This window comes from Mustela lutreola, chromosome 8 (assembly GCF_030435805.1).
Source record: "Mustela lutreola isolate mMusLut2 chromosome 8, mMusLut2.pri, whole genome shotgun sequence".
In the NCBI taxonomy this organism is placed as follows: domain Eukaryota; kingdom Metazoa; phylum Chordata; class Mammalia; order Carnivora; family Mustelidae; genus Mustela; species Mustela lutreola.
This window is the reverse complement of record NC_081297.1, coordinates 26,841,565-26,866,486: the sequence shown is the minus strand read 5'-3', so window position 1 is coordinate 26,866,486 and position 24,922 is coordinate 26,841,565. Positions and strand designations below refer to the sequence as shown.

Here is a 24,922-nt window from a genome sequence, read left to right as displayed (position 1 = left end):
GCATTTTGATATCTTTTACTGACGGAATCTGAAGTTGCTGTGGGACAGTTGCTCCCACACCAAAGCCCAGTCCAGTGGAGCTCCAACACCAAGACATTTCAACCAGAATGAAGGTCTTACTCCAACCAGATCTGTTCTTTTGGACGGACAGGGATCAATGGGCAACTTACTCCAAATGAGCCCGACAAGGTGCCGGAAAAAAAATGAATCCACAACAGGAAGGGGAAAGCTGGGGCTTCTTTAGAAACACCCAACAACCCTATTTCCAGGTTTTGGAGAAAGCAGATCCCTTTCAGTTTTGCAGTTACCATTTCTGTGCCACATGTGGACATTTTCAGTTCTTAGCTACTAACTCACATTTTAATTCTACTTTCACCTCCTGATTTCCAACACAGGACTCAAACTTGGGCTTAAATTTATTGCACATTTTGTTCTTTCCTTCCATTGAATGCTTTTGTTATTAAATCCCCATGTGCGACCAAATGCTGGTCGGGGGCAGAGCTGGAAGCTTCATTCTTTAAGTGAAGGTGGCCCATACTTCTTTGTTAGTATTTTTTTTTTTTAAGATTTTATTTATTTATTTGACAGAGAAAGAGTGTGAGCACAAGCTGGCACAGAGGCGGGCAGAGGGAGAGGGAGAAGCAGTCTCCCTGCTGAGCAACAGTCCAGTGTGGGGTTTGATCCCAGGACCCTGGGATCACAACCTGAGCCAAAGGCAGATGCGCAACTGACTGAACCATCCAAGCACCCCTTCGTTAGTATTCTTAAAAAAAAAAAAGAAAAAAGAAAAAAAAAAAGAAAAAAAAAAAAAGAACCCAACAGTAGAGATGTAATTTACAGTCCATACACTCCATCCATTTAAATAGTGCAACTGAATGGTTTTATAGTATATTCATGGGGCTCTACAGTCATCACCAGAATCTAAAGTTAGAGCATTTTTATCACCCCAAAAAGATAGCCTGTACTTATTAGCTACCATCAGCACTCCAAATTTTCTCAGCCCTTTCCCAGCCTCTGGCAGCCACACACCTACCATCTCCATACATGTGCCTCTTCTGAAAATGTTATATAAATGTGATCTTTGTGACCGGCTTCATTCATTTAGCATAATGTTTTCAAGGTTCATGCATGTCATGGCATGTACCACACCTCATTTCTTTGTCTTGGTGAATAGCCTTCCACTGGATGGACGGATCACATTTTCTTTATCTGTTCACCCACTGGTGGGCATTTGGGTCCTTCCCACTTTTGGGCTATCAACCATAATGCTGCTACAGACACTTAGGGACCAGTTTTTCTGTAGATGTATGTTTTTCACTTCTCTTGGGTAGATCTCTAGGAGGGCAACTGTGGGATCACATGGTAAATCTACGCGTAACCTTCTGAGGAACTGCCATGGTGTTTTCAAGGCGGCCACACCAGCAGTTGTGAGGGCCCTAATTTCTCCACAGCTTCACCAACTGCCTTAGTGCCCGTCTTTCTGATTAGAGCCATCCTAGCAGGAATGAGGTGGTAGTGTTCTTGCTTACCTAGTCAAATTCTACGACATGTCTTTCAGTCGAGGGGATGTGGTAGCACGTGGAAAGGGTGCCTCTCAGGGGCTGGCTGCTGTCCCCCTGACTGTGCCCCATGCTTGCTGCTACAGATGGACTCTGGGGAAACAGGACGGAAGGTGCTGGAAAGCCCAGCATTTCCTCTTCTGTCCTCAGCTGCTCCCTCCACCATGTCTTCCTTCCCATCCTGACCCTCTCATACCCACCATCAGGGGCAAGAAGTCCAAGCGCTTTTGGATGTCCTCATTCGTCTCTTTATCGTCCTAGCACCAGCTCTTTGGGAAAAGGATATTCAGAAATAGCACTGGTATGGTTAAGTGAGTGGGCGACAAAAGCAAAACCCAAACAATCTTTTGAAATCCAGAGGCATTTCAGGGCCGCTCACTAACATATTTAATCCCATATTTGGGTCTGGAAGATGTCCCAACTCTGACAAAGAGTCATCACTGCATCATCATTCCTCAACCTGAGAACCCAAGGGGCCCATTTATATAAAAGCTAGGGAGCTCACTCTGTTCATTTGGGAGTATTATTTTAGAAAAAAATGCTTGTCTGTGTATATAAAAATATTTTGGGTCCCTGGGAAAGTAGAGGAGAGGCAGGAGCTGCCCTCTGGCTTAAGCGCTTCCAGAAAGGCATGCCAAGAGCTATTTTTAGAAATATTTCCCCATGCTCCACTACTATACAAGTAGTCCTATGGCCTTAAAAGTGATGTCATCCTATCAATTACAGTGGTTACGAAAGTTAAGTTCTCATATATATGCCAGACCCCAACAGAAATACAATCACGGCTGTCTGAATTCAATCAGTCCAGGCCCTGAATGAGAAATTAAATGCTCTCGGCTCCTCTTTTCTTGATCTCTTATTATTTGGTTTCCATGGAACTTAGTGGCCAAGGATAATTTTTGAGCCTCTATTTAGCAAGCGTGTGTTTATGAGATCATGGCCTTCCGTGAAAACAATAAATGCTTTGTTTTGTTTAGGAGTCCCAGAACAATGGTTTGGGGCCTGTCGGGAATGAAGGTATAAGGTTGGGGGTCCTATTCACAAAAAAGGAGGTTTGCTCGCTTGAGAATCCCTTCCATCTTCTCTCACACAGGAAGATGTGCTAATTCTCACAGGAGAGTTGTTGACAGATCATCAACACTTGCCCTCCACGTAGGAACTGAGAAGACATTAGAAAACTTGTCTCTAGGAGCTGTGAAGAGGTCTGAGGATAACTCAGTGAGGAGGAAGTTAAGGTTTCTCCTCCAGACGTAAAAGGAGGCACGTAGAACTGAGGAAGACATAAACTGGGATAAGAATACTCAGTTTTTACCTATTGTTTAAATTCCTTTTAGACCTTTACTCAGTTGTGGATATTACAAAGTTTATAATATTGTGTTACTTATAATATATTAGAAAATTTTTAAGACAATGTGTTATTCATTTCCTCAAAAGTCTATTTCCTCTCTAAAGTTTTTTCTAACTTAGCAATCTTATTTTTTAAAAAATCCTTAATGTTTGAACTTAATAGAAATGTAATGACTACAGGATGAATAAAAATGTGTATTTTATATAAAAGCATAAGCTTGTGGTTTTTCCTGCTGCTCTTGGGTGACCTGCCTTCATAAAACCGACTCTGGAGTGGCTTAAGTTTCCTCACAGGAAGTTCTGTTGTTCTTGTTTTGGCTTCTCAAGGAGCAGGCATATTAGGTGGGGTTAGCCCTCCATCCCCTTTCTTATTCAGTAATGAAGACATGACACACAACGACAAAGACAATGCGGGAGGCTTGATGAATGGGAATGGAATGGCCTTCCTAATGTAGGTAGGGTCAGTGCAGCTCTGCAGGTCACAAGCAATTTGGGCGAGCTAATGACTTTGGGAAGCCATTTTCAAGGCTACATTTTTCTCTTGCTTCCTTAGAATACTTTTCTCAAGGGGGAAAACAAAAGCGGAGATGTAAAAGAAACCAGCTGGGAGACTATTCGCTGACCACCACACTGTCCCATCCCAATGCTCCATATCATTTGTATCACAGAGTCCAGAGGTCAGGACTTCAAAAAGCCCAGAGCTATGTCTGACTCAAGAGACCATATTCCAACATGACCGTGGCAGAAAATCGACTCTATTCTAGTCCGTCCCATGTTCTGAAGTTTACAAAGTACTTTCAGGAAAATGCATCCCTACAATGACAGAAAACTCCAAAATGCACAAAACCAAATAAAAAGCAACCACAAGTTCTTTACTTGAATTGGTCAATGGGTATTGGATTAGTCCATCGGCTGGAGTTTGGTATTACAAATTTCAAGTGAGGCAAAAAGTAAATCCTTTGATATATATACAAAGTTAAGCCTGTTTTAGGGTAAGTTTATTGATGTGGTGAGTTTCCCTAGACTACCATGGAAGAACTCAATACCATACTTTTCTAACTGAAAAACCACTCAGTGACCCTTTCTCATTAAGATCCCTTATAGATAATAGTATTTATTTGGAACGCTGCGTTTTGGAACCATTTAAATTAGCCTGACCATAGGTAGCAAGATCTTTTCTGCATCCATGGCTGACCGAGGATGCAAGGATGGTAGGGGTGGGTTAGGATTTAGCAACAGAACTTGGAAAACCAAGAACTCTGTTGGGGTTGGTGGGCAGTCTGGGCGAATTATGTTTAGGAAATCAGGACAGTGGTCATAGACATCCAGAATGGGGGCCATGGCTGGATGGAAGACTGAAGGAGAGCCAAGCAGGCTGAACCCAACGTGTAGGTGTGCTGGTGAGGAAAAGATGAGGCTCTGACAGGTACCTGTGTGAACCACTTCAAATGCCCCCTGTCTGGATCTCTTCTATGTCCTGCCAGTCTCTGAGTGGCTAAGTGAAATATTTACTGAACCCAAGGCTCAGTGTGTCCCTGAAATTGCAGGAGGTCCTCTACCTCCTTCAGCAATCCTGCAATCGGTGAACCAGGGAAACAACCGATGAAACAAAATATAATGCCTTCTAACGACTCAAGAGAAGAAATGTAATTACACTTGTGCAGGCCATGAAAGCCTCTGAAAATCTATTAGGAAAACTAGCTTAGACTTTACCATTGGATTTGTCACAAAAAATAGAATATAATAAATTTTTTCCCTAAAAAAAAAAAAAAAAAAAAAAAAAAAAAACCCTCCGTGTGTTATATAATTTGAGGCAAATTTCCAGGAGAGAAGGAGGAAATTGGATCGGGGTATTGGTTATTTCCCCCTTGTTTCAGAAACAAAGGTGATGATTTAAGATTCAGCAGGAAGGGGATGCGTAGGAGCTAAGCGCCTTCTCCTAGTGTCTCTTAATAAACCAAGGACAACCGCCTCATTGTATTGCAGCTGGGACCAGGCTTCTTGTTAATTAAGCACCGGTAATAGGCAGGTCTGAGCTCTCCTTGGTGAATTTGAGCACAATTAAGCGGCCCGAGGTGCTCCTTCTAGGGAGCACTCCACCTCCTCCACCAAAACTCAGGATGGATCTCAAAACGTGAAAACCAGAGCAGCGCACGTGGCAGAGGTTTTGTGACACTGAATGTGTGTTCAGAGCCCAGACTCAGGTTGATAATCCCTTCTTCACTTCCAGTGGGACGCACGAAAGCATTCCCCTGTCGGCTTTCACACTCCCAATCCTCCAGGTTTCAGATATTTATTTTTTTATTAGGTTAAAATATATATAAATTTACCATTTTGACCCTTTTTAAGTGTACAGGTCAGTGGCACCACATCCCAGTGTTGGGCAAACTTCAGCATCAGCCATTTCCAGGACTCTTTTCATCTTGCAAAACGAAACGCCTGTACTCATTAAATGCTAACTCCCTACTCCTCGCAGCCCCTGGTCCCCAGCATTCTACTTTCTGTCCCCGTGAATTTGTGAATCTGTCACACATGCTCTCGTCATGTGAGTGGGAGCATACAGCGGAAGCAAGCAGGGTCTGTCCTTCTGTGTGGGGCTTATCTCACTTAGCATTGAGTCTTCAAGGTCATCCATGTTGTAGCAGGTGGCAGAGTCTGCCTCCTCTTTAAGGCTGAGTGATGTTCCACTGTATGGCTAGACCACATTTCATTGGCCCATTCATCTGTCAATGGACATTATGGTTGTTTCCACCTTTCGGTTGTTACAAACAATGCTGTGATGAACTTGGGTGTACAAATATCTGATTGAGTCTCTGCTTCCATTTCTCTGGGTATTTACCCAAAAGTGGAACTGCTGGATCATATGGTGAGTCTATCTCTGATTTTTTTGAGGAACTGCCATTCCATTCCGTACTCATCTTTTCCATCTCCTGCTGCTGCCCTGTTCAGTTCCTAGGCCTTTCTGGAGGCAGAACAGGACTTTGCCCACAGACGGGCACAGCTGCTGACATCTAGAAGTTGTTTGTCCCAGTGAGACCCCTTCATTAGGTGGCCCCGGGGTAGACCTACACATCTTTGCGTGCAGGAGCCTCCCTAGCCCTAACCTTTACCATGTCTGCTGGATTTGCGTCCTCCTTCCCAGGCTGGACCTGGGGTCTCTCTCTGAAGTCTAGCTCAGTTATTTGCGGCCAAGGCTTCTGCAAGGCCTTCAGAATTCTCACTTCTGGGACATGGTGCTGGCCACTCTCCTTGTCATGCCCCATGGGGCCTTAGTGTTCAGGTAGGCAGGTTCCTCTGCTGAGGGCTGGGGAAAGGGAAGGAAGTCAGGAATGGCTGGTGTCCACTGAGAAAATCACACGGGTCTAGGGTATCTGGGGGCTGACCGAGGCTGTGGCCCCATGTAAATTACCCTGAACTTAGGCTTGTGTGTGTGAGTGAGGTTTAGGCATCAAGACATGAGAAACTACCAGACAGGGGTGAGGACCCTTCCTGATTTGAAGAAGGGGCCCCATCGCAGAGCAAGGTTAGGAAGAGTGAAGCGGGGCATTAGGACTACAGGCCTAGCAGGTTCCAGCCTCTGTGGGAAGGTAGAAACAAGTCAGAGTCAAGAGCACGACCCTTGGGTTTAGCCTGGGTTTAGGAAGAAACATCTACAATCTGGTACATGTGGGTCCCAGCCACTGGATGCCAGGCTTCAGGGCCAAGAGAGCCTGCCTGCTAGTGCAGGGCATCTCCCAGAACTATGCAGCCTTGCTCAGTGCCACCTGAGCAAGGAGTGGAGTCCTGACAGTTTGGACACCTGCAGCTGGTAAGAATCAGCGAAGTGGCCTCTGACAGGATGCTGCCACCTGGCTCTCAGTGAAGCCCCTCCCACCCCCACTGTACCTACTGATGACAGGGGAGCCACCTGTGGCTTTGGATGGCTCTGTTGCCTGGCATGGCAAGTTGGCAAGGCCTGCCTGGACCCTGACCCACGGGCTGCCAGCTCCCTGTCCCAGGCATCAGCATTTCAGCTGACTTATTGGCACCCTATCCACCCCTGTCCCTCCTTTCCCTCAGACTCACGGTGGCCCACCCCAGCAGCTTGTTAGAGTCGCCAGGGTAGTCTTCATGAAATGTTTTGACTTGAGCTCCCCTCTTAGAGATGCCAGTTTTATCCATCTGGGGAGGGGCTTGGTGTCACTATTTTTCAAAAACATACCAGGGGTTCTAACCCCTGGCAGCCCAGGAAAAGAAGCAGCACAGACGTCTCTGTCCTGCAGACAAGTTCCTTTGAGTCATGTGGTTACCAGTTGTCACACTGTAACCTGCCTCAGAAACACAGATCTCTGGTCGGGGTTGGGTGCTGGGTGGCTCAGTTGAACATCTGACTTTTGGTTTCTGCTCAGGTCATGAGCCCATGGGTCGTGAGACTAAGCCCTATGTTGGCCTTAGCGGGGAGCCTCCTTGAGGATTCTCTCCCTCTGCCCTTCCCCCACTTGCTTGCGCGTTCTCTCAAATAAATCAATCAATCTTTTTTTAAAAAACAAACACCCCCGGGACGCCTGGGTGGCTCAGTTGGTTAAGCAGCTGCCTTCGGCTCAGGTCATGATCCCAGCGTCCTGGGATCGAGTCCCACATCGGGCTCCTTGCTCAGCGGGGAGCCTGCTTCTCCCTCTGCCTCTGCCTGCCATTCTGTCTGCCTGTGCTTGCACTCTCCCCTTCTCTCTCTCTGATAAATAAATAAAATCTTTTATTAAAAAAAAAAAAAAAACACCCCCCCTCCCCAGATCTCTGGGCCTCATTCCAGAGTTTTTGACTCTGTAGACTGGGTGTCAGGCCTGGGTATCTGCATTTCTAACACAGTCCCCCGTAAGTCTGAATCTCTGGTCCTGAGACCACACTTTGAGAGTCACTGATCTAGGCCTGCCATAGCCCTTAATTCTCACCATCCGGCTGACTGACAGAAATGGAAGCGAGTGGGGCCTGTCAGTTGACTGTGTGCAGGTTGCATTCTTCAACAGCCTCTTCAAAAGCCCTGCGTTCACCTTGGAGTATCACGGGACGGAACACTCTGGTGGGATCGCAGGTCCGGGGTGGAGACTCCAAACGCGAGATGGAAAATCAGCACTTAAAGACCATCCACGCAACTATTCCTCATCCCTGTCCTGAGAGACTAATTGGAGAATTAAAAGGGATGGAAGTTTCCTCCCTTCACGAGGATCACATACGGACTTAAAAAGCCTGGGTATTAGTAACATGTGTTTATTTCTAAATTAAAATGGTTTCTTAATGATGAGTCCTTGGGCTCCCCAAAGGCAGGAATGAAGCAGCCAAACCGAGACCCTGAATCACTCAGTCCTTTGTCCTTGAGGCTGGGAGGCCAGAACGTTCAGAGGTTACAAACCGCCGTCAACAAAGAGCATTGAGACTCTTGTTTTAGAAAAGAGTGACTCATCTTCGGGTCATTTTCTTGTCTATCTGCCCTCTCTCTCCACTCTTCCCGAACCGTGAGGAAACTGCTCTTCTTTATCTCAATGCACAAAGAACACAAATGCTGCTGATCGCAGAACCGGACTTCCTGTTAAGGAGGATATCCTACAATTTAATGGAGGAAGATTTCTAAGCAAAGCAGAAAGTCAAGTGATTTTAGAGTTTGCTTCCCACCTACAATTAACGAGGCTACAGCTGTAAAGGAAGAGGGAAAAAAATTAAATCCCTCCAAGGCAGGAGCTCTTACTATCATCTGTGGCTGAAAAATAAATACTTCATGTTTTTTTCTTAAAGAAGGAGCTCTAAATCTAATAGAAACAAAATACTTGTGATAGGATAGAAAATGAAAAATATCTGATCAGACAATAGACAAAGACTGGTGTCCCAGGCCTACTTATTTAATTTCCCACGTGTACAAAACAGAGAGGGGGATGAAATCATCTCTTTCCTGCCTAAAGGCCATGATCTGCCTTCCATCTGTGCAGAGGACTTTTTTTTTTTTTTTTTAAGGGTGATACACAACCTATAAACATTCCTTTTTGGTCATGCAAGGGTTACGGACGTTTTTAAGACCCAAGACTGTTTCAGGTCTGTAGGAGTTCCAAATTTGGCAAATGTAAAAGTCTCATAGCAGACTCTTTGACCTTGGGAGGATGTCAAGAAGGGAGAGACTATTTCAGAGGGGATTATATTTTAAGTGTCCACAATATGCAAGGAAGGAATGTCTTTTGGAAAGGACATCTCAATGTGTTATGTTCCTTCCTTTCTCTCTTATAACCTCTCTTATAACTTCCAGAAGGAATTCATACCTTGTTGAGTGCACTGGATGCTCACACTGATCTTGCCTGTATGTCTGTATAAAACGGTGAGGGTAAAGACAATAGATGGGTATAGGGACAGTCGAAGAGATGGATGATAGATAATATCTGAAATAAACAAGGGAAAGAAAAGTAATCTATGTCCACATGCATCAGTTCAGATATGTCAGTCTTATTACTCAAAGTGTCCTGCATGCTCCCTGGTGTTTGCACTATCTGGGAACCGGTTAGAAATTCAGATTCTCGGACGCTGCCCCATGCTCCAGACCTAAAGAATCAGCATCTGCATTTGACAGGATTCCTAAGTGATCTCTTGTCCACTGAAGTTTGAGAAGCCCTGCTTTTGAACATAACAGCCTAGAACGAAGAATAGTGATTTTTAGGGACTTATTATGGAAATCTTATTAGCCCACACGAAATCTTAGGTGGATACCTAGGAACGATGTCAGAAGTGTTCTGGTGAGGCAGGGGTGGGGGATCGAAGTCTTCCTAGTGCCCTCCCTGGCACCTCCCATCCCCACACCTCTGTGCAGCAGCTGTCTCCTCTTCTCTGGGGGCGGCAAGGATTCCCAGCGCGCATACCCTAACACTTAAAGCTTAGAGAACACAGGCCACCACTTAGAGTCCTCTGAACGACAGCTAAGCCCTGGGCATCTTACAAGCACTCAAGCAATAGCAGATGATCATTAACAATTGATTTTAAAGCAAGGTGATGTACCAAAGTCGAGCTCAGAAATTGCACAGAAGGACCCGGGAGGAGAAATCAAGAAAAGCAGGGGGATAGCATACTGAATACGAGAGGAAGACAAGAAAGACAAAGAGATGGAGAAAGGGAAGAGGCCCCAGTCGTCAGGGGCTGCCAGATAAAATATAGGGCACCCAGTTAAATTTGAATTTCGGATAAACAACATCCTTACACTAAACAGCTATTTGTCAAAATTCAAACTTCACTGATTTCCTGTGTTTCCATTTGCCAAATCTGGCCATCCTGGTTCCTGCATCAAGGACACTTTTCTCAGCAGCCTGGGCCCCAAGAGTCTTACTCTAATTTAGACCTCAGTCATATTCCCTCCACAGAGATCCCTGGAGTCATACTGCCTGGATTCAAATCCCAGACCTGCCCCTGCTGTGTGTGACCCCGGGCCCATGATTTCCTCTCTCCGTCTGTTTTCCTCTGCTATAAACTGCACACCCACACCCATGCTCATCGCAAAACCGTCTTTTACAGTCTCCTGGGTCTCGGCAGTGCTCTGTCTGACTTTGCCCCAGGTCATTTTCTAGAAGACCTGAGGTCAGTGTGGAGAGGTCCGGAAGAGAGAGGAAGATGAGGTGCCTGAAAACCCGCAGAAGGAGGTGCTCTCTCCTCCTTCCCCACGGGCCTGGCCGTCGCGTCTATCCGGTCAGTGCATTTCCTTCCTCCTGTTCCCAGGGGGCTGTGTCTGGGGATGTGCTGGGGAAGGAGGGAGGAAAATGTGTCACTTGATATTTGCTCCTTGACCCTGGCTGACCCGGCTAATTCACTGCAGGATGGAAGGAAGCACACTGTGGAGGCCTTCCTTTGCCAGAGCTTCTCGGCCTTTCGTCTCAGCCATCAGGGAGCGAGATCTTGCTTCCTCGACACTTTAGCTGAGCCAGGGGAGAGCCAATCACCTGGCAAAGTGTACAGGCCCTAGAATGATGATATCTTCTATCTCAAGGTCAGAAATTCTCAGAAAGCTGTTAAATCCCGGAGCCAGCATTTGGGAATGTGTTATTTCTTCCTCTCAGAGTAAACCTGACCCACCAGTCAAACCTCATCTTGAAGCCTTTCTTACCATATTTCTTCCCCATGAACTGCAAGATCTGAGGCTAGATTCCAGGAATGGACTGTTTTTAAACATTAAACAAAACAAGAAAGCCAAGGTATCTTGAAGCATGTGGGGCTCAAAGCTCCCCCTGCTCCCGGAGGAGATCCTGGAGCCAGGTTCTGAGGTAGATTCTGACTCAGAATCCCTAATGGAATTGAACAACGATCCTGAAACTGCTATCTGAATGCTTTGGTTTCCCTAAAACAGCATTCTTGGCTTTACTACTCTTCTTGGCACTGCTTCATCGCCTGCAGCAGCAAATCTTTCCCAGGAACCTATTGTTATTTGTGTATCTGATAGTTTACAGCAGAGCTCACTGACAGCAACATTTAGAAAGAAAAGGAAAAAAGAAGTGTAGGGTGAAAAGGACAAAACAGAGGCTTCCAACATCCTGGTGGGAATCGCAAAGCAGAAACTGCCTCTTTCTTGGCCCTCAGCACGGAGAGCTAGGAGGCTATAGAAAAGTCATTAACAGGAATAGCCACAGCCTGTACGGAAGGTGGGCATCAGACGCAGAGACTCCGAATGGGAGCACGCACTTTCTGACCCTTCACTGGAGATGCTCATCCCTGGTGTACTCTCTGTTCTCCCCAAGAACACCCCTTCAACTGCCACCCAGGGGCTGTGCTAAGTCACCACGCACACACAACACACAATGGGGTGAAATGGAGTAGTTCTGCTTTGTTGGGGCTGAACACTGTGAATGAATTCATTCCCTTCTGGGAAAAAGGACTGCCTTGTTCAGAACTTGATGTTCCCATGTCTCAGCTTACCTTTAAGCATTTCTGATACACCTGTTGGGATCATTAGTTCTGCCAACAGAAGGGAAGTGGGATACTTTGTTCTATTTTTTACTCTCAATGGACTGTGTTGCCATTGTGTTGGCTTCCCTTTCAGAAAGGAACACAAGCAGGAGGGAAACTTACAGGATTCCATGCTGCTTGGCAGGGGTGGAAAATATAGGTCTATAAACAAATACATGGAAAATAAGAGTAAACTAGGAGATGAAGGATAATAGAAATAAAAGAAAGAGCTACTTAAAAGACTGGGATAAATGTGAAAAGGCTTCTGGAATGAGCTACCGCATTCATTAGCTGGCAGGAAAGGTAAAAAAGGTAAGCAAATTGAAACAGATATATACTGCTTATCATATCCTAAAAGAAATTAACAGGGTGGAATTTATCTAAGGGATACTGAAAAGCATAAGGAGGAGGGAGGGATAGAGAGAGAGTCTTAAACAGACTTGGCACCAAGTGCAGAGCCCAACTCGGGGTTTGATCTCAGGACCCGAGATCATGAACGGAGCCAAAACCATGAGTTAGATGCTTAATCAACTGCGTCACCCAGGAGCCACCAAGTGAGCAAGGCGCCACCAAGGAGCAATATCTTTGACTGTCATTTTGAAAAAGTCTCAGAAGCATTTTCGTATATTTCTTTTGTTGGCTTTGTGATCAAGGTTGTCCGACCCTAACCCCCTCCCCCAGCTCCCTGAGCTCAGACATGGGGGCAGCTGTGTACTTCTGCCCAAACTCTTTCTCCCACCTTCTGCTTTGAATCTGCTTCTCTATTTCTCTGGTCTCTGACTGTTTCATTCCAACTGCTTCCAGCTCTAACACTTTCAGGCTCATGCCCCATTCAGCTGTCTCTGGGGCTTATTTCAGAGATCATGAGCACCTGCAAACCCTCTTACCTGGCCTTGGTTTTGTCTTCTCTAACTCCTGTCCCCCCCAACCCCCCCCCCCCATGTCCTGACCAAGACTGGGGTCAGTCAGCCCGGTTCAGGCCCAGAATGGGTTGCTGCTTGTTGAAAAAAAAGAAGGTTAAACACAGAGCCTCAATAAAGATGAATAAAATCCTAACTCAAAATAGTCCCTGCAGGGAGTTGAAAAAATACAGCCCAGGTATATTGATATTTGATTATTTAACTTCCTAAAGATAAAGCAAAAAGGAAATAAAGTAATGAAGAGCTGACACGTCCATCGACCTGCATCCCCTGGGGGCGGATGTCCCCAGGAAGCCTTGGGTTAAGTGCTAGAAGGCAGTCAGCTCACAGTTGCTGTATCTGGGAAGATGCAGAAATGAAGCTATTCTGAGATGACAATGAAAGAGACACATCTCTGCTGCAAAAATGACAAGTGAGGGCTGCTATTCAGAAGGGATAGTTAGGAAGCGAGACTGGCATTGTCTTCCAGCCTGGAGCGCCCTTCCACCTGGTAGGATCAAGAGTTCCAATGGGAAGAGCCAATGCTTTCATCAGAAAGGGAGCTGTGAATCCGTTCAAGTTCTCGCCCGGGGACTTGGCTGAGACCCCAGAATTCCCTTCCATCTAGCATGAAAGAAGTGAGTTAGAACTAAAAGGTTTTAGTTCAGCTGTTACCAGTCAACCACCTTGATCATAAAAGAACCTCATTCTGGTTCTCATGTGGCCTCTGGTTTTGAGTAGGACCACACACTGCTGTTCTGTAAATATGGGTTAGCGGCAAACTGTAGACCTCTGGGTGGCAGAGCGATGGCTTCATTGGCTAAAATTGTTCGATATGGTTTCCTTTAACATTGGGAACATCTGCTGAAAGCAGAAGAATGTGGCTGATTCTAAGCCATCCTATCAGGTGGTAATTAGACTGTAGGTTCAGTTGCTCCCAAGTTCCATTCTCCTTGCTAGGTGATAAAACTATGCTCTCAGCAAAGAGGATGCTGTCTTCCTGTTTCCTATAGCTGGAGGACATGAATCCAATTTATTTAAATGTATTTTAAAATTTGCATTTAACCTGTCAAAAGAGGTTTTTTTCTTTTCCTATTTTTTTTAATAAATTCCGATTTAGCAGTAGGAGGATTATGATGCCAGCTGGAAGGCCTGGGGATCTATTCCAGGATGAGTGGTTTTTCTTTTTTTTTCTTTTTCTTTTTTGTATTGAGATGTACCGTTTTTATGAAATTCAGGACTGGGGAGAAAGAATACATAGATATTTAGGTCGGGGTGGCACTCATTTTATTGTAGAAGTTGAAAACTGGCATCTTGTGGGCCAAATGTAGCCCACAAATGTGCTTTGTTGGCATGCAAGGTTTTTCTTTGAGCTTGGATTGGTTGCCTGCATATAAAAATTGAGATATTTCTCCCTTCCCCCCTCTCTCTCCGTCTCACACACACACACACACACACACGTGCACACATGCACGTACACGTGTGCGCACGCACACACACACACAGAAGCATTTTCCTTTACTTAGAAGAAAACTGCACAAAGATTTTTTGGAAATGTCAGAAGTGCAGGACAAGGAGCCTCTGTCTCCCCATGGCAGAGCTGAGTAGTACTGGCCCTATCTGCTAGGGCCCTTCTCCTTGTTATCCTAGTTATATGACTACCTGGCTCAGATGGGGTTTGAGTTATAATGCCTGGATGGGGCCTTAATTTACAGGACACTGAATGTGAGTAGAGGCATTCCAGGATTAACATGAAGGATTAGGTCCCAAGAGTACCATAGGAAATAGATATAAGCTCTTGAAAATAACCACTTTCTGATTGGTGAGTCTCAGAAGAGACTAAAATTGTTCGAGACTAAAATTGTCCCTCAGAAGGGACAGGAAAGTCTTGGTCTGCACATTATACATGTTTCTCTCATGCCACTTTAAGGTCATTTGACTAAAGGAAAGAGGAAGTCACAAGTCTCAAAGATACTTTTATCTGCTGTTAGGCATATTGGTTCACTACTGTCCAGAGGGGACCACAGAACACACACATCTAAGGAATTGTAATAGAAATAAAGGACAATGAAGAGGCTCTGAGCACAGACTCTGTCTGAACCAAATGCCACAGGATGTTAGTATTATCCCACAGAGGAGACAATGAGTGGGATGGCACATGGCCTAGGGAGCCTGGGTTCTGCTCTTCGGACACTGGTTCTTGGGAGAGACTGCAGAGCTGCCACTGGGGGCGAACACATGAATGTTTCGCTCTGTGCTGCAGAGTCCAAATCAGTAAGTGCTTCTGGAGGATTTTTTTTTTCTTTCTCCCTAAAAGCTCTTCTACTTGAAAACTCAGAGCCGGATCCCAGCACGATGAGGGGTGCCCTCCCCTTTTCCTCTCCTTAAGTAGTGGGTTGACGTTTTAACAATAGGGGTTCTAGGACCTGGCACCTGCACTGCTGCCTATAGGCATGGACCTGGCTACACAACACAGCCCTGGAAGGCAAGGGTGTTCCTGCTTGTGCGCAGAAGAGTGTGCTCAGAGCACTGGTGACTGAGCTCATCCACACACAGGCCTGCCAGCTCTGCTCCAGAAATAAAATAGTTTTATTCACCATATTCGGCCCAGAATCGTGGGAGGGACATGCAACGCGTCTGCTGTTAGAACTGTTCTCTCAATAGTTCAAATGTGATGTGCCAGAGGCACCTCCTTACCTAGAAGGGGAAAATGGGCGGGGATGGAGAAGGGAAACATGCATATTTTAACTGGGGGAACACTGATGGGATCTACCTCAAGGACTGTGCTCAAATCACTACTGGCTGTGATCTTCCTTCAACCTAACCAGCAGATATGAGCATGATTTTCTTCTACAAGAACGCCACAAAGATCCAGTGAAACAAAGCCTGATGTCAAAGACATAACTTCTTCTGTTTCGATTCAAATCCATTTGCTTTTAAAGGCCAGTTCCAAGGCCCTGGATGCAGAGTTCAATTTAGGACTTGCTCATTTCAGTCCCTCAGTGGCTGGCTCAACCCTAAACTATACTTTCTAAATATATTCTGGGACTTGGCTGAGTTATGAAGCCCTGACACATGATTACATCAATCCATTTTTTAAAAAGTTTCAGAGGCCAAACAAAGCAAAAGAAAAGAGGTCTTCTTCAGATAGATCTTAGGAAAGCTAAAACTTTGAGATGGAATGCTCGCTTTTGCTATATAGGTGACCAAAAAAGATAGTGAAAATTTTCATCTGCTTTCTTATGCATGCATGGGAGTTTTTTGTTTTGTTTTGTTTTTGGTTTTTTTTTTTTTTGGTTGGATAAGCCGTAAAGGACAGAACAATTCTACTTTTCTGATACAGTGGTTTAAGTGTGTTGCAGGGGGAGATGTCAAATAGGAACACTGTTCCTAGGGTGCCTCCAGGAGGAGATTCACTCCTGGCCTTTGTTTTCATAAGCTTCGCCCCAATACTCCCCACCATAGCCTCTACTTGCTGTGTCCGGGATTGACTTTGGCTGAGTAAAAATTGTCCTGAGATGCTCTCTTTTCCTGTCTGCATTGTTTCCCCCTACCGAGGCTGTGCTCTCTTCTCTACCTCACTGGTCCCTCTGTTTCTGGGAAACTCTATTGCAGGTACTGTTTCTCAAACTTGAGTCCATGTTGTATGGCCCAGATGTTCAGATTCAGTATGTCTGTGCTGGAGACTACACCTCTGAGATTCAGAAAATGCCCAGCAACTCTGATACACAAGCTGTTTGATAACAGTGTAATGAGATGATTTTCTAGTCCCCATCTTCCATGGCTATCAGCAGTACTGGACAGCCTGATGTTGCCTTCTGAGAATGTCTCTGCGATTCTATTTCTACCTCACTGGCTGTTCCTTACGAGTTTCCTTTGCTGGTTGCTCCTCATGGCACTGACCTCTAAACATTAGAGTGGCCTCGGGCCTAGTCCTTGGACACCTCCTTGCCCCCATCCACATACATCCCCAGGTGACGCCACCTGGTCCTGTGGCTACACCATCGGCTAGTGGTATCCTAGTTTAACTATGAACTCTCTAGAAGAAAAAAAAAAAAAGACCTGATTCGTAATGTTTGCTAATTTGCATGGTACATTTCTCCCGCCAGGGCCCATCTCAAGCTGCCCACGTGTCACCACTGAATGGGGAGCTGGGAAGAGATGCACACAATCAACTCTCGAGAGCCCAGACAAGCCAACTTTAGGGCACAGGTGACAATGTCCACGTTTACCTCTGTAGCCAGAACTGTCACACGCACACAAAACTCCATTTGAATTTTAATCATCTCAAGTTCACCCCATCCAAATAGAGCTCTCAGTCTCCCCTGGTCCTGCTGTCACTCTCACTGGCTTCTGGACAGTGTCTCCAATCTTAGGGTCAACCCCAGGCTACAGCTGCCCAGGGGTCAGTTTTGACCCTTCTCTTTCTCTCCTCACTTGTCACCTGATCCATCAGCCAATCCTGTCAACTCTACCTTCTAGATAAATCCAGAATCCATTCATTTCTCAGCACCTCCAGAATATCCTCTGATCTAAACCATCGTCATCCTTCATCAGGATTTTTACACTAATGATGGAATGAGTCACCCTGCTTCCATCCATTTTTCTATCACCCTTGTAGCCACAAGGATTCCTTCAAAACATGTCAGCTTATGTCACCCTTCCATTCCTGGACCACTGGTCTTCTTCTGTCTCACTCAGAGGAAAACCCCCTATCCTTATCATGACCCACACAGCCCTCTTGTCACCAGGGTTCCTAACACTTCCCTGATCGCTTCTCTGCCCCACATACACCATCTCCTCACTCTACTCTAGATCTGCTACCCACGCCCCATCCTGGACTAATTTCCAAGCCCATCAAGATAGCTCTGGCATTGCACCTTTTGTGTACTGGTGATATCTTCTGCTGGGCATGGTCCTTCCCCAGAAGGCTCTGTGGCTTGTCGCCTTTACTCTTGGTCTCTTCTCAGACGAGAGCCACATCATCTAAAAATGCAGCACCTCCCTGCTCAATTTTCCCTTAGAGGCCTCAGCATCACTTAAAAGTCTTGGCCACATCCCCTCTGTCCAGAGCAGTGCATGGCATGTAGTAGGTATTAAATAAAAATCTGTAGAATTACTAAATAGTGTGTTGGTTCCTAAGTATTATATTCCCTGCAGTATTTGTATTTTGAGACTGATTTGATTGAACTTGGACTGCATTTTCCAGAAATGATCAATATACTTCTAAGCCTTATTGGTTTTCCCAATTAATGTTCCAGTCAGGGCATCAGAGGACTATGTGGAAGCATTGTCCATGTAGAAATGTGACCTTGGCATTTTTGAGAAAAGTTAGCAAGCAGTAGAGGATAATGATCAGAGGTGTATTTATTGACGATCTCAAAATATTCACATACAGATTCTGACTAGGAAGGAGGACAGCCTACACACTCAAAAGTGTTAATTGTGTAGAGAATTTCAGTAAGTTTTTCATGAGCAAGTTGTCTACCAAGAAGAGCTAACATCCTAAAATAAGCCACCAATTAGGACTAACAGTGACACAAATATGTGTCTGCATAAGAAAGGAAGGCACTTTGCAACCCTATCCTTTGGGTGACAATTTTATTTGATTAAAGGACTGGGTTTATGACCATGAAGACATTCTTTTTATTCATCTATTCACAGTCATTCAATAAATATTTAATCTGTCCAATATACATGCCAGGCACTGTTCTAGGTTCTGGAACTTAGGAGCAAAACTGACCAAGTCCTTTGAAGCAGTTAATTACTGAGTGACCAGAATGGAAAAGGAAAAGAATGAAAAATCCACAGATGTGGTATATCTACTCCCAGATTAGAAAACAAAGGTCCATGGCCATAGTTTCTCCCATATTGTTTTATACACATAAGATAATAGTGTTCTCAGAAGTGTACTGATGAATCAATACAATCAAAAGTGGACTGTTTTTAGCTGTCTGTCCAAAGCAGCTCTAATGTTACACAGGAGGATAATACTCACTCTGTTAGAGCAATTTATAAGAGATCTGTTTTCAAAACACCCACAGAAAGTGTTCAGAGATCACATGATGGTTTTTGCAGACATAGCTACAATACAGCAGGTTGGACTGTCCCTGTTCCAATGAAGACAAACTCTGAGGGACTAGCTGGATTGAGTGTTTCTGATCTCAAATTGTCTGTCCTGCATGAAACTGGCTCCTGTGACTTCAGAACGTTGTGTTTAATAACCCAGAATTTGGCCTCCAAGTGCTGAGCACTGCCTAAGATGTCCTAGAAATACAGACCCAACTCTCAAGGAATTTAACGGATTTTTTTCCTATTGAGAATGACAGTTTTGATAAAAAATCCAATATGATCCACTCAATTATTTCTTTTTCATGTGAAGACACCAGAAAGTACGGGTATTAGATAATTTCCTTGAGCTCCACCAGGCCCAGATGATCCATCTTGGCCATGATCTTACCTCAGTGTCCTACACACTAGAATTTTCTGGGGGCTTACATACCCGTGCCCAGGTTCCCTCTCCAAATATTCTGACACACACAAGTCTCCCAACCAGCCTGAACACTGGGATTTTTTTTTTTTTAAAGTTCCGCAGGAGCTTCCCATGTGAAACCAAGATTGAGAAGCACTGCTGTAGGATGAGTCATGGCATGTGACCCATGACATCTGTGTCCTAAGAAGCAGTCAGGACTGGTAGACAAGCTGTCTAAAGAGAGAAACCATCCTTTGGTTTCAAGCTCAGCTGGATAATGCCATTTGGTGCAGGATGGGGAAGCTCGTGGGGGTCCTAGCCATTTAAATCAAAGTTTCCTGCCCTATTTTCCACACTAGCCCGAGGAATGAAAACTCTAGAGTGGTATCTATAGGGACAGGCTTTCCACCATGCAATCTCATTCTGACCAAGATGGGAAGTCATAGCTTTAACTTGACAAAAGCTACTGCAAGAAATAAAATCAATATCAGCTCACCAAGTTTGGGTCACTTAGAATTGCATGGGAATAGCCAATATGGGGGAAAAGGGCCTTCCATGTGGCCTGTGAACCAGAGAATTAGAGTCCTTGATAGGCCATGTTCTTCTCCAGAGAGTGGTATATTTATAGAAGGAACAAAACCTTATGCAGGATGAGGGGGTTGGATAATAATATGTGTGAATACACTGATCTGTCTGAACAGTTTCTTGGCTGTCTGCTTTCAATGGTAATAAATATCCACTAAAAGCCGTCTGCTGTATGTGTTTCTGGTAAAGTCTCACACTTCCCTGCATGAATACATTCAGAATGTAAGCACCACACATTCGACTATAGAGACTCTGTTGTATTCTGAATTCTTAAGTTATTCGGCTTAGCAGCTGTGATAATGTAATGGTTTGCAAAATAATAGACTGGCAATACGTCAACCTGAAATAACACATCAAATAATGAATAATGTGGGTGCAAAAAGGTTTAATTTATACTGCGTTAAAAATACTGCTCCAGAAATATCACACCATTTCAGTCTTTCCAAGACAAAAAAAAAAATCCCTTCACTTAAATATTCAAATAATTGTGGTAAAAGAGAATGCTTTCTTATTTCTCCCCCGCCCAATAAAAATATCAAATTTGCATTACTCTGTGAAGAGACATATAAGCTAAGTCTGGTCAGTTGTTCGCACACATGCTTCTTTCTACTTTAAGATACATGTATGGTTGAAGATTTCAGAGCATTTGTATGAACATTTAAGAGTAAACACATTTCCCATCATTGAGAATTGGGCATGGGGTAATTGAATGTAAAAGAAAATGAGGCTGTTTCTGTTCATGTCTTAATTCTGTTCTTCTTCCCAAATTTTCTCACTGAGGGAAGTTTATAAAAAGCTTTCAGATTTCATTTATTTTTGTTTTCATCTAGTGAATATTTATTACACTCTTGTTATGAACCAGAGACCAAGATGTGCTTCCTGCCCTCAAGGAGCTTGTCATCATGTGGAGATTTGACATGATAGAAATAGGATGGAAACAGGGGGATTCAATACAGTGTGATCTGTGTTGCTGTCAGGGAAATGCAGAGGGAGGGGAGGGTGCAGGGTGTCTGGAAAACCTTCTCAATGGTATTACTTTTAGGCTGAAAGGATGTGACTAGGAAGTTAAGGCAGCAGAGGGAGGAGGCAGTGTGTGTCAGGCAGACCAAAGCACGTGCAAAGGCCCTGAGGCAAGAAAGAGCATAGTGGTTAGGAGGAACTGCAGAATGTTTAGTGTGGTGGGAGTCCAGCACTCTCAGGGTACAGTAAGGGGAGAGCTGAGGCTGGAGAGGGTAGCAGGGTCCTAACCATGAAGGCCTTTTAGTTATATTTAGATAATTATATAAGTCCTTATCTTGAAGCAGAGAACCACATAAAGGTTTTAAGTAGACTAGTGGACACGACCCTGACTCTGTTTTAGAAAGATCACATTGCTGCAACACAGAGCATGGACTTGGGGAAACAAGAATGGCAATTGTTTGAAAGTGAAAGATAATGGTGGCCTGAGCCAAGGGGAGGGAGGAGGTAGAGTGGGTGCCTGGGTTCTGTTCTGTGTGTTCAGGTAGCTGGTAGACTGAAGGAGGAGTAGGATTACGAGGAAATGACCAAATCCAGTTTGGACATGTTGAATTTGAGGTGCTGCATCATTCAGGAGAACAGAGATGTCCAGCCCTTCCTGGCATATGTGGGTCTGGATGCTGGAGAGGATAAACCAATGGGTAGAGGAGCATCCTTAATAAACATGCATCTGAAACAGTTTGGGCTGGGCCACAGAAAGCTTGGCCTACTTATTCTTGGGATTTGGAACTATAAAGAAAGAAAATCTCCAACATGATACCATGTCCTCATAGAAGTTGAATAAAGACATTACCCCCACTCCAAGGCAAACTCCCAGGAAAAAGGTCCACATTTGCTCTCTCCTTAATTCGTTTACATGTTGTGCTCTTAGATTCATTAGAATTTTCCACAGGTTAATTTTTGCCTCTGGAGTAATAACATCGGCTTTGGAATGAAGAGAGACCCTATAGAAGCATATGGGCTTGAGTAAGTTTAGTTAGCTGGCATTCGTAAGCAATGAATTTGAAACACTTTGTTTTCTAAGTGTCTTACATAAAATTGGAAGTCCAAGGCAAATCATCACCAGGAAATCCTATCTGTCTTGGCTTTACTGGATAAAGATCCCTAAAGAACCTCTCCAGGTGACAGTGAGTCATGACCAAAAGTGTGTATATGTGTGTAAAAGACCATCAGCTATTAAAAATACAAGCCAAGTGTCCCTCCTCTCCAAGATAGGCAAATTTTTAAAATGTCCTTTCATTAATAATTGCTTTCTACATGTGAGGTATTGTGTTAGGTCCTTACATATGTTCCCTCTAACCTGTAACAACCAGCCTCAATGGCGGAGAGTGCTGATATATAAACTAACAACGCGGAGCAAGTCTGGTCACTCTGTCAAGATCACACGATTAGTAGAGAGTGAGACTCTGAGTTTTGGGGACCTGGTGACTGCAAGCCCTACCCCTTCCACCCACTTTGCTGCTTTCAGTAGCACCTAAATTGTCTTCATTTCTTATTTTGTAGCTAAGATCGTGCCCTGTTATGTCCATAAGGTTTTGTTTAGGTAAAACTCTATCCCTACTCTCTCCTATTTTTACCAAGCAAAGTATCTTGTATTTCTTTGTTTTTGCCACCGTGCCTCACTCTGCGATGGGCTCGTGGCAGCCCGTGAAACTATGAAAAAGAACTGAGCCCAATCTTGCAGTCTGAGTGAGTGTTTCTGAAATCTGATTTGATGAACAGCATAGTTAGAAAGGTGCGTTTCTTTTCAACTCAACCTGCAGTTGGAAAACAGGACCAATGGAGCACTCCTGGGTGCCTGAGGGCACATGACCAGCCCTGGAAATCATTATTCTCCTCAGTCATGAGTCTTCTATATTCCCTTTCATGGGATGACCTTGTGACAAGTTGCTTACAATCCTTTGCTCGGGGGCAGGCCGCCATGTTGACGTTACTCCAGGGAGCAAAGATGATGAAACAGGAACAGAAGGTCCTGGGTTCCTAGACATGGGTCCTGCTCTGTGGTCGACGGTATGTCCCTGGACAGAAGATTAAACCCCTCTGAGCCTTGGCTTCCCTGTTCCTACAGGACAAGTGTGATAACCCCCATCCTCTGTGCCTCACCAGCAACTCAGGATCGTAATATGAAGTAACAATTAAAAAAGTCCATTGGAGTAAAGACAGTACAGAGGCGAGACCTTAAGATCACCATATATCTCGAGATAATGGAGACCAACCCGACTGTCTGTCACCCTCTAGGCTGCTGATGTAACTGGAAAAGGTGTTGCTGCTTTTAATTCAGGGAGTCCCAAGAAAAGAGTGCTAGTTCCCAGTATCTGCCCTTAAAGCAGATGCCACTTCTCACCTTTCCTGCCTTCATTTTACTCAAATGCTTGACTCTGATTCTGAAAACTGTCATCAAGTCAGCAACAGTATAAAATGCCCAGTTGGAAGTGACACATTCATCATAGGTTCCAATTAGCGTCAACCTTCCTTAGGGGAGATGGGTGGCTCATAAGGAATGCAGGGGCGCTCTTACTGTGAGCAATGGTGTCCCAACCCTCTCGCTTCACCTCTAGCAGCCGAGATGAATAGGATGTCTGACGCTCCAGTGATGTGTGTGTGCTTTCTCCTAAGGGGCCAGCAGCTTGCAGGTCTAAGACCCGTGCAGCACGGGTGTGTGCCCATGGGCAAAAAATAGGTCTGCGTGTTTTCAACGTAAGTACATGCCAACACATGAGACAATGTTTTATGTATGATGCTGTGTTCACAGGCTGTCAGTTTTTTCTTAAATTGGTTAACAATGAATAACAGAAATGGTAACTGCATATATCAGGATTTATTAAAAATCCATGATCTATCGAATATCCATCTGGAGATTCTAATGGTTAAATAAAGGTTCCTATGGAATTTTTCTGTGCCTATGTCCAGATAACTCTCTCCTCAGTATTGCCAGTTTCCAGAACTCCGGTCTGTTCAATTCATGTTTCTAAATGACTAGTGAACGGAACACATGATATAAACTTAGTTACTGCAAAGGTCAGAAAATTTTCAACCAAACCTAAAGTCATATTCAATATAAGCCTGATATACTTTTAACATTTGCTGTAATTGTTAGTCCTATGCTCTAAAGCCACTGGTATAGACAGGAGCATGTGATAGGCATTTATTGTATTTTAGCTGATGACTCTGATATTGAGCACAAGAGATCTGTCTCAAAATAAAGACCTACACACAAACAGAATAGGAAGTAAAGCTTCCCCCCCCCCCCCAACAGTACTCAAATGGCAGAAAGAAATGTCACTCATCACAAGTCAGGAAATCAAGCCCACCTTCATTCTAGATAGACCCTTGTATTTTAAAGTTTCAACTGTGTTTTCCTTAAATTTAAAAATCACTGAGTAGTAAGTATACCAGCCAGAAAAAGTGACTCAAATTCAACCTGGTTCCCCTTTATAAGATGCAGCAGGTTGCTTATCTATCAAGAAAGCTTTTTGTGAAGTTATTTGCCTTATGGCTGTTAGATCACACCTTAAACTAGGATGTTTAAGTACACTCCACGGCTCACAGAGGGGACTGCCATCATTCAAACAGGAGCTTTGGGGTTTCTGAGACCTACAAAGTCCTCCATGCCTGTGGGGGTGTAGGCATTTTGTCCTTACACGAAAAAGCCCGACATACCAAAGACAGCTAGCTTTGCATCACCTTCAGTCATCCCCAAAAGTGCCTTGGTCACTCCAAAGAAGGACAAATCCTTATTATTCTACAGATCATCTCTGCCAGGGGTTACCAAAAAGTAACCATGTTTCAGAAAATTAACAGAGTCATTTTGAGCCCAAATCCGTGGTATTAAGAAAAAAATCCAAAATGATGGCAAGGTGTGTGAAACAGCAATACCACCACAGAGGGGATTTTCTTCAATGGGGGCATAATTTAAACCCTCCAGGCATCAAAGCTCCTTAACATCATCAGCGCCTTCTTGGAAGACACGGTCACCCCACAGAGGAAATCCGCAGCTGTGTCACACTAATGCATTTCTTTGCAGCCCCTGCTTTTCTCCCCAGGCACTCACATCTTCCATCCTGACTCCAAAGGGCAGTCCCCACCCCAGTCTCTTCACTCCT

General features: G+C 44.5%; 1 protein-coding gene across 5 annotated transcripts in view; it reads right to left on the bottom strand.

Moving 5' to 3' along the window:
* The window catches only part of FRMD4A (FERM domain containing 4A), a 609,448-nt gene that overhangs the window by 285,096 nt on the left and 299,430 nt on the right, over window positions 1-24,922 (bottom strand). The gene's annotated exons all lie outside the window — the stretch shown is intronic.